This window comes from Notamacropus eugenii, chromosome Y (assembly GCF_028372415.1).
Source record: "Notamacropus eugenii isolate mMacEug1 chromosome Y, mMacEug1.pri_v2, whole genome shotgun sequence".
Classification (NCBI taxonomy): domain Eukaryota; kingdom Metazoa; phylum Chordata; class Mammalia; order Diprotodontia; family Macropodidae; genus Notamacropus; species Notamacropus eugenii.
In genome coordinates this window covers 3758785-3774137 of record NC_092880.1, presented here as the reverse complement: position 1 = coordinate 3774137, position 15353 = coordinate 3758785, and the positions used below count along the sequence as shown (strand labels likewise).

General features: G+C 36.0%; 1 pseudogene; it reads right to left on the bottom strand.

Moving 5' to 3' along the window:
• Positions 1-3949: 3949 nt before the first annotated feature.
• Positions 3950-4865, bottom strand: LOC140516527 (olfactory receptor 4C13-like; annotated as a pseudogene).
• Positions 4866-15353: the final 10488 nt, after the last annotated feature.

Genomic DNA, 15353 nt, shown 5'->3' with positions numbered 1-15353 from the left:
ACATTTATTCAGACACCGCAAAGCAAAATCTGTCATAGCAACAAAAAATTTATACACAATAACAATTCAGAGAACAACACCATCCAAAAGCCTTCCCCCTGCTAGGCTTCCCACAAAGTAGGTAGGCTCTTTTAAACAAAATCACAAACCACCTCTTTCACTCACGTTATCCAGCAGCCTGCATCCTTCCTAGTTTTGACTGCTTGCAAGACTAACTTCCTCTCAGCTCTGCTCTAGCTCCCCTTCTTCCTGTTCCACCCATTCACGAAACTCCTCCCACCACAGGCTCCATGTGACTCAGACTTCCATATGACCCAAGCAGGCCACATGGGCCTATTAATGAATATGAAAGATCTCCTCATTTAAATTACCATTTCAGAAATCAAATTATTCTCCAAAGAGAATCTTTTAGTTATAGTGTATTTTGTGTTTCTAATTTTATTCTAAAGAGTATCAGCATAAGTGTAATTCAATCATATATGTACTAGTTCATTGTACAAAGTTCTTGTATTTATCATAATAGTTTAGTAAATATCTACAGATTGGCTAAAGAAGTAGTTATTTGCTCTTTTTTTTTTTTTAAACCATTATACCAGCATCAGTAAAAGGTCTACCAGAAACTTAGATGGATGGAAGTTGTCTGGGTAAGTTTGACCTTGATGTAAAGAAAAGATTCCAGAAAACCAGAATGACTCTAATCATAAGACCAGGGATCTAAGTTTACTCCTTTTCTAAATAAGAAATTATCAGTTACCAAAATCGTAGCACCCAAATCACCTTGTAGTGATGGTGTATACAGTTTGCTTGTAACTGGTACGTTTTGTGTCCTGTCCTTAAGAGCAGTCACTATCTTTTTTTCTATTTCTTTTAAACGTTGAAACATATTTTGCAATGTATTTTTATCCCTAAATTAATATCATTATTTCTCTTTTTTCACTTCTTAAAGAGAAGAGAGTTGACTCATGAAATTGGCTTGGGAGAAGAATGTGAATGGAAACTTTGGAGTGCCAAAGACAAACGGTTTGCTTTAATGCTAGGAAAATTGATTTTTAAAAAATAACCACAGTTGGAATTCAAGCTTTTCCGATTAGAACTTTTGTGATTTCTTGATAGCACAGTGATACATTTCTAAGGCAAACCTACAGGTAAAATTTCACAAAAGGAATATACACATATACATACACATATACCTACATACATAAACACATACATGTATGTGTGTATATACGCATGTACGTGTATGTATATGTGTATATGGGTACACATACGTATATTAGTATATAAATATATAAGTATGTATGTCTATATAAATATACACATGTATGTATGTGTGCATGGACATACGTGTGTGCATGTGTGTACAAACATGTATGTGTGTACACATGTATGTATGCACATGTGTGCATGCACATGTATATCTCTGTGTGTGTATATACATATATATATATATATCATGTATACCTATATCTATCTGTCTATACGTACACATACATGTTCATTAGAAGAGTTTGCAAATATCTGCACTGAGAATATAGAGCACAAAGCCTAAATTAGAGAAATATTATATATTTAGATCTGGGAGGGATCTAGTCATTTTACATGTGACTCCTGTTTCAGCAATGTTAACTGTTACTGAAAGCTTAGATTTATGAGATGGGGAAGAAGAACAAGAAATTAGAAACCAAGTGTAATAAAACAGGCCTGAATAGATAAGGTATGCAAGGGAAGGGCCAACATTGTCTGCACAAACTAAATATAATTGCTTTTAGCCCTGAATACCTGGTTCACTTATAGAACAAGTCACACCCTGAGCTGCTACCACAAGGAATCATGGTGTAGACATGAAAGTGGACCACACTGAGAAACAACTATACTACACAAAGCCAAAAGAATAAATTGGTCAAAAGGGGCAGAAGCTGGGGAGAGCAGATAGCATGGAATTGCCAGCACAGATGCTTTGATAAGAATATCAGTAGACTCTTGCATCACAGCACCATCTGGGGAGATACTAGCTGCTTAAATTAAAAAAACAATGAACTAATCTAACATGGAGATTCTCTTCTTCCTTTTCCTTCATTTCTTTTTCTCAAGAAAAACATGTATCTGTTTAAATGATTTTCTTCCTTTTGAGCGGTGGAGGTGTTTTGATGTGTTTATTTAGTCTAATAATAAGATATACCTTTGATTTTAAATATATGTATGCATTATATACATATACATGTATGTAACTATATATATGTATATGTGTGTGTGTGTGTGTGTGTGTGTGTGTGTATATGTTACTATAGATCATTTGTTCAGAGAAAGATTAGATCAAAATATGCTCTTGGGGGAATTAAGGAAAAGCTCTACCCACAAAATGATGAGATGAAATAGAGATAGCAGTTATGTCTCAACTTTAGCCAAACAACTCCTACTCCCAACTATATTAAATATAAAGAAACTGAAATGAGAGATGTTATATGACTTGTTCCAGACCACAAATGAAGGATATCAGCTATGCTTTGAGTCTAAGTCTCCTGATGCAATATCTTCTTAGCATGTACTGGAGAAACTATATAACACTTGACAATTGGCCCACCCTTGGCCCTGGGACAACAGAATTAAATAAACTTAAGTTTTTTTTCGTGCCAATATTTCTGGACTGAATACTTATCTACATATATATATACTTCTGTAAATGTGTATATATATATATATATATATATGCATATATATATATGTAAAAGAAAAGGAGGTAATTTGCATATGAATTCAGAAAAAGACTCCTTAATGAAGAATTTACTGCGTGGTTACCCAAATGATTTCAAAGGCACTAGAGGCAGCGTCCTTGTACAATAAATAGGTAGATCTTGCCAAAATTTGGGGTTAATATGATGGCATGGGTAAAATTTTCACAGGAAGATGAGGAACACGTGAATTGTTATTTCTATCATTGCAAGAGTACCAATGTCAATGGTATGACGGTTTCATTTAAAAATTAAAATTGTTCCTCTTATTAGGCGATATCTCTATTTCAATGAAACTGTCAATATTGAACACACCTAGGCCCCTCTTTTGCAAACATATAAGAATAACAATATGATTGCTTCTTGGTAGTAAATCATGATCCTTCCAAACCTATTCTCCAAATTGTTAAATTTGGAATTTAAAATAATTTTTAAAAGAACTCTGAATGGGAAAGTCCTGGGTTCAAATATTGTCTTACTAGCTGTATATCTCATGGCAAGGTATTTTTCCTCTCTGTTTCAGTACCCTCATTTGTAAAAGTAAAACATTGTTGCTAAAGTCTCTTCCAGCTCTAAATCTAAGATCCCATGTTCTCTGCAGTCATAAATTCTCCTCCTCTTATTTGCCAAAATTGTACTCAAATGATTTTTGTCTTTTTCAAAAAAAGTCATATGTTCGACCGTATTTGACATCTTTGAAAATGTTTACATATGATGTTTCTAAGAAGCATTTACTAGAAACATCACCTCATTTTGTAGTCATACACATTAAATTTCTGAGGCAAAGACATTGCCACAATCTCTAGTACTTAACCAAAAAATAAAAATTACCCAAACAATTATCATCAATTATTTGCCATAATATATTTTTGTTTGTTTCTTTGTTGTTCATTAAAAAGAGGAAATTAAAGGCGACAATTTGGGCACCTTTATATATTCATGAACTATTGTGCAAGGGATTTGGAATATTTCAATATGCATCACACTCTCTTTCATTTTATTTTACCCATTTACTAGGAAACGAATATTTGAGTTCACAATGGGAACTAAATGATGAATGGATAGCAAGGTTGGGTATTTAGAAGAAAGAAGAATCTACATCTCTACCTTATCATAAGATAAGGATTCCTCAGATTTTTTTTTCTTTATGTGGTTATTTAACTAAAGAGTTTATATAAATCTTGCAAGTCCTTGGACATTAATATCATTTATATATGAGGTCATTTATGTATGGAAGACACTTTTCTACTCCATAATTTCCTCATGGCGTTTTTTACCTCTGAATTCCTTACAGTGTAGACAAAGAGGTTTAACATGGGGGTGAAGAGAGTATAAAATATTGTTACAGCCTTATCCACTGGGAAGGTGGTCACAGGTCAAAGATTTATGAAAATACAAGAGATGAAGAATAATAAGATGACAGTTATGTGGGAGATACAAGTGGAGAGGGCCTTGTGCCTCCCTGCAGAGCTGTATCTTTTCAGAGAATGCAGTAAGAAAACATAGGATGTCATTAAAACAATAAAACTAATCATAGAAATTGATCCTCCATTAGCAGCAATTAGTAGACCAATGAAAACAGTGTCTGTGCAGGCAAGCAGGATCAAGGGAATAATGCCACACATAAAGTGGTCTGTGACATTGGGCCCAGAGAAGGGAAGGCAGAATATGTCCCAATGAATGAAGGAAGCCCACTGTCCAAGCCAAACCCACCAGATGACAGCAAAGGTGCTGGTTCATTACTGCTGTATAGTGCAAGGGCTTGCAGATAGCCACATACCTGTCAAAGGCCATTACTATGAGGAGAACCATATTAGACGCAACAAAGAAATATTCCACAAACACCTAAATCATGCATCCATTGAAGGAATTATTTTCCTCTTAGAGAAAATCAGTGAGCATTTTGTGGACAATTGACTTTGAATAGCATGCATTTATCAAAGACAAGAAAGCAAGGAAAATGTACATTGGGGAGCACAGAGTCTGGCTGGAAGTGATAGCGACCACAATAAGTACATTACCCACCACAGTGACAACGTAGGTAATTAAAAATGAAACAAAGAGGATATTCTGAAAGTCAAGACTCCTTATAAAACCTAGTAGAATGAATTCAGGAACATTGTTGCTATTTTCCATCTGATACACAAAAAGATTCTGAATTCAGTAAAAAAGTGAGAATCCTTTGAAAATGTAGGTCATTGGCAGTTAAGCCAAGATGGCAGAATAGAAAGAGGCACATACTCTAGCTCTTCCCCCACACTCCATAAAATATCGGTAAAAAATGACTACCAACAAATTCTAGAGCAGCAGAAGCCAAGAACGAGGGAATGGAAGAGATTTCCAGTCTACAATGACGTCGAAGGCCAACAGGAAAGGTCTGTTGCACTTGAAGTGGAGTGAACCTCAGCCTCGAGTTGGCCGTGAGGTGCCTGGAGGAGCAGGACCCCAGGCCTTGGGGGCAGAATCCTCAGCATCAGAAGCTGAGATTCCCAGAGCCTCCAAGCCACAAACGCCAGAGGCAGCTTCAAAGGTCAGTGAGAGGACTTTTTCACCTCTGTGACAAGGGAGCAGGGTCTTCCCCTATCCCCAGACCCAGGTAGTGGTGAGAGGGTTTTAAGTGGCAGTGGCTACAGCAGGCATTATTGGGGCCTCAGTGTAAAGCCCCTGGAGGAATTTAGAAGCTGATCTGAATGTCATCCCTGAGTGATGCCCTGCCTCCACCTACAGCCCCTGAGGGAGTTGAGCACCTGATGAGAATCTCAGTTCCCAGGCAGGCCAAGGAGTGAACTCCTCTCCCTAGATTGTGCCACCTTGGAGGAAATGATAACTTACACGTCCCCAGAGTAGACCCTACTCTTGACAAAGGACCCAAAAGTCAAGTAACTTGTTGGGAAAATGCCCAAAAAAGGGAAAAATAAGACTACAGAAGGCGGCTTTCTTCATTAACAGGTATTCTCTCCATCAGAGGAAGACATAAAAGTCAAAGCTTGTGCATCCAAAACCTCCAAAATAAATATGGAATGGTCCCAGGTCATGAAAAAGCTCAAAAAAGATGTTGAAAATTAAGTAAGAGAGGTGGATGAAAAATTGGGAAGAGAAATGAGAGCAATGCAAGAAAATCATGAAAATGAATAGATATGATATTCCAGAAGTCAAACGAACTAGGCTTAAAACCAAGAATCACCTACCCAGCATAAGTGAGAATAATACTTCAGGGGAAAAAATGGTCGGTAAAATAACTGAGAAGACATATAGTTTGTTTATAATTAATCACACACATCAATGGGCATCAATAATTCTCCAAGCACATACCAATAGTTACACACAAAATTATACCATATATACATATATGTATGTGTATGTATGTATGTATATATATATATATATATATATATATATATATATATATATATACATATATACTAAATAAGGAGAAGTCACCTTTCTATTATTATTTTTTACTTACAATGCCATGGAAGTCTCTATATTTCTTATGAAAATGTTATAGTTCAATATTCAGAAGTGCCCCTACCTTCTTTTACAAGGAAGATCTGAATTCAAATCTTGCTTAAGAGACTTACTAGCTGTGTATCCTTGGTCTTGTTATTTAATCTCCGTTTACCTCATGTGTAAGAAGAGAGTAATAAAACCACTTCCTGACAGGGTTTTTCTAATATAAGATAATATATGTATAACTCTTTTCAAACCATACAGCATTATATAAATGGGAGTTATTACTATTATTTTCCTCCATAAGGAAATAATATCAAATTTTCAGTGGAATTGAAGATTAAGGTAAGATTGGTTTTAGAAAATGAAAAAATGCATATCCAGGTTTGCTTGATCATATTTATTATGCAAAATAAAGAATCTGTTCAGCAATTTTTTAAAGCAGAAAACATTCATATAGTAAAATAACTGCCAAATAAATTTAAGATATCTTGCCTTTGGTACTTTGAATCACTTTGTTACAGGACCTGAAAGGAAACTACACGCTTTACTTATGGGTTGTTGCCCACCAACTCCTATCTCCAACTTGTTCCGAAGTCAAGTAAAAATGAAGATATAGAAAAATGACTGATAAAGTGTTCCTAGCTAATTCAACCCTATGTAATTACACAATACAACACAATTGACTAATGGAAGAATTGTGTTGAATTAGTAGTTTGGCATTTTAAAGGGTTGAAAAGGATGTTTGAATGAATTCTGAATTTGGTTGTTTGTTTTCCTTACTTTCTTAATCCTGCTCAAGTACTCAATTTGTATACTGAGCAGAAAAAAATCACAGGGATCCATCTGCATCCACCTTCAGTAGAATCAACAAAATTAAAAATCACTGGCTCCTTGCTCAGTTCTGAATCTATGCCACAAAGGTATTTGTTGAAAAAACTAATAATTCATTCATTTCCATGATTACTTTAAGTTATTGGTCAGGAAACTATATTTTAAAAATATTCTCACTGAACAGCAGGTAGAGGCTTGGGTGGGGAAGGGAAGGATTGAGATGAATTTGACATCAAGATGTTTGTAGGCTTGAACTATCTGAGTCTGACTCTTATCTTCGATATATATCTGTGTGACCTTCAGAAAGACACTTAACCTCTTTGTATCTCAATTTCACCAACATTATAATAATAGAATTAGACTGTCAAAGACCACTAAAGTCCTTACAGTTCCAAATCGACCATCTCATGGCTACTTGTTCTGTAACGACAGAGAATAACAAGAACTTGTCATTAAGAAAGCTAAAATGATTTGTCCCTGGGTTTATAGACAGCATCTGATGGTCTTGTGATTTTAATATTTTTTCTTTTCCTATTTCAATGCTATTTCTACTACACAATCCCGAAGTACAAAGATAACAAGAAAAAATTAGATGAACTGAAAAATTTTATTCAATGATTGTGGCTGGCTAGATATATGGGCTTCAGGGTGGAACTAAAGGTGAAGAATCATATATGATAAGAAAAGCACTGCCTCCAGGGAGTTAGGAAAATTACTCTTGAAAAAGGCCAAACTCCATAAATAAACATATTATTTCTTAAAAAGAGCAAATAGATTCTGACTGTGTCTATGAACAAACCTTCTCACACATCTCCAGACTAGTTGCCATGAGTTCATCAAGAAAGTACAATCACCTACTTTGAAAGGATCAGCAAAAGTTTGCCAATGATAATGGTGTATGGTGACAGTGATGGCTTCCTCCCAATAAAAAAATCAAGCCAGCTACTGTGTAAACATATCCTAAGTCTTGCATCAATGTAATTAGCCTCACTGACACAGAAGTCTCACCTATGGGGCCTCTGGACTGGGATTCACTCTCAGACACCCAGACAGCTGGTGTAGGATGCTCCAGTGAGAAGAGAAAGTACATCCAGGAAAGTTCTGGCTGGCTCATTTACAATAAGTCCCTGTTGGTTAATAAACATATTCTCTCTGGCACCTTTGTAAAATACCTTTCTCTGGAACTTCCAATGTTTTGGGTTTTTTTTTGCTTTTTTTTTGTTTTTGTTTTTTTTATGTGTAGTGTTTGGGAATACATTCTGTGAAGCATCTTATTCTGCAGTAATGAGATCTCATGGGCACAACTCCCTAATTAGATACATGTGTATCTAATTAAAGACACGATTAAACTACAGGTTAATTGAACATTGGAGAGGAACTTTGGAAGTGCTGACATTTTAACTTCATGTTTATCACTTACCTCTTATAATAAAGAAGGTAAAAAAATTCTAGTAGACTGAGTCAATCTCCAGATTATTCTTTCATATTTACTGAAATTCAACAAACTATTAGACATCTACCATGATAAAATCACTGGCTTAAATCAAGGAACTATCAAGCTTAAAGACAATAAATTAGCTCTTTTCAGAAATTATAATCAAATTAATGTCTAACTCTTATACAAAGATAAATATATAGTAGAATGTAAAAAAGCAAAAGAGATCCATGCTAAGCGTTCTAGGAAAACTGGAGAAGGATGATGATTTTCAAAAGGAGAATAAAGAAAAGTTTCATGACAAGCAGAGAACCTGATAAGGACTTTGAAGGATATTAATGACTTTATTATACTAGGGACAGCTCCCTGACTTTCAACAAATACCAAATATTATATCTGTTGTACCTTGGAATCTATTGGGATGCAGGATTCTTAGGAGTTTTTGTGCTTTTTATTAGTAGACCAACAAAGATGAATCTACAAAGTAACTGTAGTTGTGCTATTGAAAAATAATAAGAAAATATATATATGTGTGTGTGTGTGTATGTATGCATGTATATATGTATATGCGTATGAGTACATATGTATATATGTCTGCCTCTCCTCCCTCCCTCTCTCTCTCTCTCTCTCTCTCTCTCTCTCTCTCTCTCTCTCTCTCTCTCTCTCTCTCTCTATATATATATATATATATATATATATATATATATATATATATATACATATATATTTATCTATCTGCCTATCTATCTGTCTATCTATCTACCTATCTATCTATCTCTCTATGTATCTATCTATCTATATCTATATAGATACAGATATGTATGTGAAATTCTTAGCTGAGGAATGAATATGCTTCTCCTTGAGTGCACTATATATTTATGTAGTATAAACTTAACTGTTCTGTCACAACGGGAAGGAAATGGTTGTTCTTTTCTTTAATCAACTCAGTATTCCTCTCTCCATAAGTGACTATTTCGAAGTTTCCCACTCCCACCCTCTACCCCCTCACCCCTTGATATCCTTCTCATCAAAACATATGGCACGAGTAGTTAGCTTTTTTCCTCTTAGTATCAGTCTGGTGCACACATGTCTTTATGTGTGTGTTATTGTGGAAACCTACTGGTTGGGCTGTGCCTCAGATCACTCCTCATTCTACCTCATCCCCCACTCAGTTGTCAAAATGATGTTCCTAAAAGGGATATCAGACCATGTCACCCTCCCTATTACTCCTAGGAGTGAATATAAACATCTTTTGATTGACTTTTAATGTCATTTATTTATAACTGATCTCCATCCTACTTTCCAGTGTTCTTAATGATTGTTCGCATTTATGTGCTCTGCATTCCAATGACACTTCCTTACTTGCTTTTCCTCACAAAAGACAGTCTGTCTTTTGACTCCAGGCATTTTCATTTGTTGTCCCCCAGTGCTCTGGATTTTCTCTCTCTTTCCATTTCCTGGATACCATGAGTTCCTCAGGTCCCAAATAAAATATTACCTTCTACGAGAAGTCCCCCCTTAATAATAACCCCTTCCCTCTATTTTACTTCCAATTCATCATATACACATAGATAAAAAAGATAGATATCTACATCTATCTGTCTATTTATCTGCTTTGATCAGAAGCTAAAAACAAATGATTAAAAGTTTTCAGAAAAAAGCTTCCTTGAGGTTTAAGGATTCTTTTGCCAAAATCTTAAAACATTTCTTTTATAATTCTGCCCCAAAACGAGATTCACAACTGACTAAGAGATCAATCTTCCTGTGGATAATTTTAGTCTACGCTATCTTTATTCTGATGATTCCCAGCAGGTGCCATGAGAGTGTTAAGGTTTGACTCTCAAATTCAGTCCAAATGTTGCCCCACCACAAAGATTCTAAATAAGTGCTTTTCAGTGGAGTCATAGATTGATGAGTGAAATTATGCCTACAAGAGACCCCCATACTTCCAGTTTAATAACAATAGAAAGTGTCCCTCACGTGTACACCTTCTCTATATTCAAACTTTTCCTCTGCACTTGTGACATGTATCACTGAATACAAGGTGTCTGGCCACATGTTCCTTATGTGTCATCCCCAAATGCTTGATTTGTTTGCAAATGTATTATCACTTTTGGACTGCCTTGCATGTGATACACAGGAGTTACCTCCGTATTGGTGGTAGCCTGTGGGAGAATATGCCACATATGTTCTTCAGAGATGGGGGAATATTTTATTATTATTGTTTTTGTTATTTTATTGAATTGCTCTTCAGAAGCAAGTTTTATTACCTATGATTTTTAAGTCATGTACATCTAGTCTTGTGTAACATTTCTAGGGCATCCATGGGTATACAAGAGGTACATCACAGGCTATGTTAATAAATGGTTCATTGGCAGAAGGAGGAAGACCAGGCCTTGATCTAGGAGTCTGAAAACACTAAAGTTGATTTCTGTAAAGATACATGAGAATTTTTTTCTGAAGGTTTCAAGTGTCAAAACAATACATTTACTTGGGACAGCATAAATAGCCCAATGATCAATACTCATCAGAGTATTAGGAAAGAGAGATTAGTACTTGGTATCTGAAATATAGCTTGACATAGAAAAAAAGAGTGAAATGATTTTTACCAATTTGAAGTATTTTGGAACAAATATTCCACATTTCACTTGCATAATTCCTGATTCATGCTCATTTGTATCTCTGAATGAATATGCATGGAATTATTATTAACATGATTAATTTATTTACTTCTGTTAAAGTTATACCACTGCTGAGTTCAAAGGACAGATGACAAAGAAAGTAAATCACATTTTCACTGAGAAGGCATAGAGAGCTTCAATTCACTAATTCACAATTCACTCCAATTCACTTTCCCCCAAAGACAAAAAGAAATAGTTGAATGTATAAATAAATAAACATAAATGAATGAATAGATAGATATATGAATAAGAAAATGAGTGAATGTATGAACCAATAAATGTATGAATAGATAAACTAATAAACAAATACATAGGTGAATGAAATAAATTAGTGGACATTTAGATAAGGTAAGGATAGTTAGATAAGAAAGGGACCTAGAATTTGAACCGTCAAATAAAAGTGAAGAAGAGAAACCAACATTAGGTATATAAAGTTGGCATAGATGGTACTGAATTTTCAGTGAGGTGGAACTCCAAAAGCCAATCACATGGCCTTTCCTACAGTAACCTGATTTGTCCCAGTCTCCCTCATGCTATTGGTAGAATGGAATAGGGCATTTTAAAGCACAGGTCTGGCCATTCCAAGAAGCTAACCTAAAATATTATATGGGATTAGGCAATACTAGTGAGAAGGACACTAAAATAAGTAAGTATATTGATATATTCAAGGGTCAGGTTTATTTTGGAGGGGAGTGGGTCAGGTATCAGTCTATATAACCTATCCCCTTCATATATGGGGAAATAAGGAAATCAGTATGACCCAATGAAAAATAAAAGAACCAGAAAAGATACACTGAGGAAGGGGCTAATCTGTGGATGATAAAATCAATAGAAAAAGGAACTTTTGCCAGAATATGCACCCTTGTAGTCTTCACTACTTCCTAAGGTGAGACTGGTGGGTCACTTGAATTCAGGGATTCTGAGCTGAAATAGGCATAAAGCAGTTTGAATACTCATACTAAGTCTATCATCAGTATGGTGAACCTACTATGGAATCAAGGAGTTGGATTTGGGATGGAGCCTCTAGGCTACTCTAGAAGGGGTAAAGGAGTCCAGGACTGAAAGAAAGCAGATCAAAATGATGGGTTTTGGACTTTTGGAGCCTTCTTGAACTCCCCTTGAATTTTCCCACTTAATCTGGCCTTTCTTACTCAAATCTAATTTTTGCATTTGTTCCAGCAGTCTCAGGAAGCGCATGGGCTTTTCCTTATCACTGTGCTCAGGTCTCTGTTGCACTCTCCACCCTTGAGCCCTTCAAAACCCCATTCCCCATGCTGCTGACCACACCCATCAAGATCCTCCCTAAAGTCTACCTGTATTCACCCCAGGGTACTGGTAATTCCCATACAGCCTCTATCAAGATCTCTGAATTGCCTCACCTGCTTCTGACCCAAGCCCTCCATTGTCTGATATCTCCTGATGGCCTCCAGCTATTTCCAACCATTGACTAGTCACCCTAGTCCCACTGAGTTCCTCCTTGGACTTCTCCTCAAGAACCTCCTTAAACCCCTCCTCCCATCACCCTAGACTACAAGACCACCCCCAGATCCCTCCCATAGTCTTTTCTGTATTTAAGTTCCATCTTGCCTCTATGAAGGCACTCCAATTCAGTCCAGCTCAGACTCTGTCTAGATAAGATTCTATCTGGCCCGCTTGTGAATACAAGCCTTACCAATGCTTAGGCTCCTTAAGAATCAATGCAGAATGGTGAATCTTTAACAAACTTTGTTTTCTTTGGCGTTAAGAAGGCTTGAGTGAAATTCATTCCAGGAGGACCCGGCATGTCGGTATTTTGGGTCCCCAGCACCGCTAAACCTCGACAAAAGTTCTCATGCTGATCAATAGTGGAATTGTACCTATGAGTATCTGTTGCATTTCTATCATTGGTAAGATAAGGAGAGAGCTATTTTTTAAAATAATAATAACAAAAGGGCATCTTCATTTGTTCCATGGAGTAACAAATAAAGTCTTTTTTAAACCTTTAAACTTTTTTTATACTTTCAACTTGTATATAAATTATAGCTGCAGGGACTATCCCTGATGGTGGTGGTGGCAATGATGATAACAATATTATTTTTTAACTCAAAGACCTCTGAAAGCATATGCCTTCCTCAGCCGGGGCTTCATTACTCATCTAATAGAATCATAGCATAAGCCTTTTGTACATCTAGATTGTCATTGCTTTCAAGTATGAGAAACCTAGTCATTCCTGAGTTGCTACGGTCTACTTAGAAATCTTTTAATTTCTTAGAAAATGTTTCCTTTCACCAAGTCTGAGTCTCCTTCTTTATAAACGTTTTGCATCACTATTTGTGAACTTGGAAAGGAGGATGGTGCATACAATGGAAAGGACATTGCACAGAGATTGAAGGGACATTTCCTGGAATCTTAACACCATCACATATTAGTTGCATGATCTTTACAAAAGCACTCTGTTTTTCTGAATTTATTTCACTTATATACAAAATGAAGAGTTTAGACTGTGTGATTCTAATATCCTAGATCCAAATCTGTGATTTTATGAATCAAGAGAGTAACCATGTACGTTCACACATGGGCATATGCATATACACAGTGCACACACCTACAGACACATATATAAACAAACATGTATATGTACATTCACATATATACATTGTGTGCATGGAAGTATATGCATATGTGTGTGTTTATGTAGACAGTGCTCTTCTTGAAACACTATGGTATGCTCTATGGGAACTGAATGTTGTCCTAGGTTATGAGCAACAGAGGAAAAGGTGTCGTTATATAATCTTTTGCCTCTTGGCTTGCTGAGTTAGGAAAACTTATCAGAGTGATTCAGAATTATGGAAGTAACAAAATGAAACTAATTGTATTTCTCTCCCCTACCTCAGAGGTTACAAAAGCGTTTATTTTTGAATTTGGAAGTAAGGAAACCTCCATTCTGAAGAAATATTTTGGACTAGTCACTAGAAGGGTATGACCATGCTAAAGGATCAGAGGTTCCTAGGGTGGGCGATACATCCCTCTGTGGAGCACTGGAAATATCAGGGGCCAGGGTGTGGAGAGTGGTAGTAGACTCAGGTATAATTGGTGAAGGCCAGTGTTGAATAAAAATAAGGGAGTGGTGGAAGTATAAGGAAATAAGAGAAGAAAAGAAAATCTTGTAAAACCATTTTGGACTTGTTTCATCTATTGTGTGACAGAGTTAAAGTCATAATGATTGCATTATATTATTTTCAAATTAAACACACGAAATGCAAGTTAAAGCAGATCAGTCTTCAAAGTCCACTTACAGGTCTTAACATGGAAATGTTAGCAGGCAGCCCTGTCACACATTGTCGGGAGGTCCAGCATGCATCTGCAGAAATATGCACATTAATGACTTGTTTACAGTATGATAATATATGGTTACATGACACAATATCATACCATCAAAATTTCAAGGCAGGAAAAATGCATATTTACAATAAATTATTAAATTGAAGATGGATCATTTTAAAAAATGTTTTATATGTTTTTGAAATGATGAAAATATTAAAAAAAACTTTAAAGGGTTAAAGAAAGTAAATTTTCCTTGGGGCACTGAGTAATTATTTTTTGAAAAGGGGGAAGTGGGCCAAATAATTTTGGGACCCTCTAATCTAGGAGGTATGCCTTGACCTTACATGCCCTCCCTTCCCTGGATCCATATGCCCTAAGACTCTTTCTGGGTGGCTTTTGATGGTAATGGAAATGGCAACATTACAAAGTGATAACAGTGAAAGCAAATGATCGTGAAAAATACTGTTGAACAATACAAACACTGAGTCTCTGATCCTTTTTTCTCCCAATCCTCCAGCTCCGGTTGTAAGGTGGCCTTCCATTAATTGTTTCAAAATCGAGTTCTAAAGACCCAGGCTAGGGATCTCAAAGCTGATTCTCCTTCCAACATTGCTTTCCAAAACATGTTCCTGGTTCTTTATCTCCTTTAATTTCTAACTGTGCACGTTCCTGTTCAAATGGTGCCCACCAGAAATGCACCCGGTCTAATATGTCTATTTTCAGACCCACAATCATGATTGAAATGATATTAACTTTAATTCAATAGTAGGTGTCATTTTTTTTTTTTAATTTTGGGATAGGTGTAGGAAAGGGCCTTTTATTTTCTCAGGAGAAGAGGAAGAAACAAAGCACATCATGATCATCCTCTAACTTGGTTAGAGTGATCCTCGTTTTTAAAAAGGCTCCCAAATATCTTAGAAG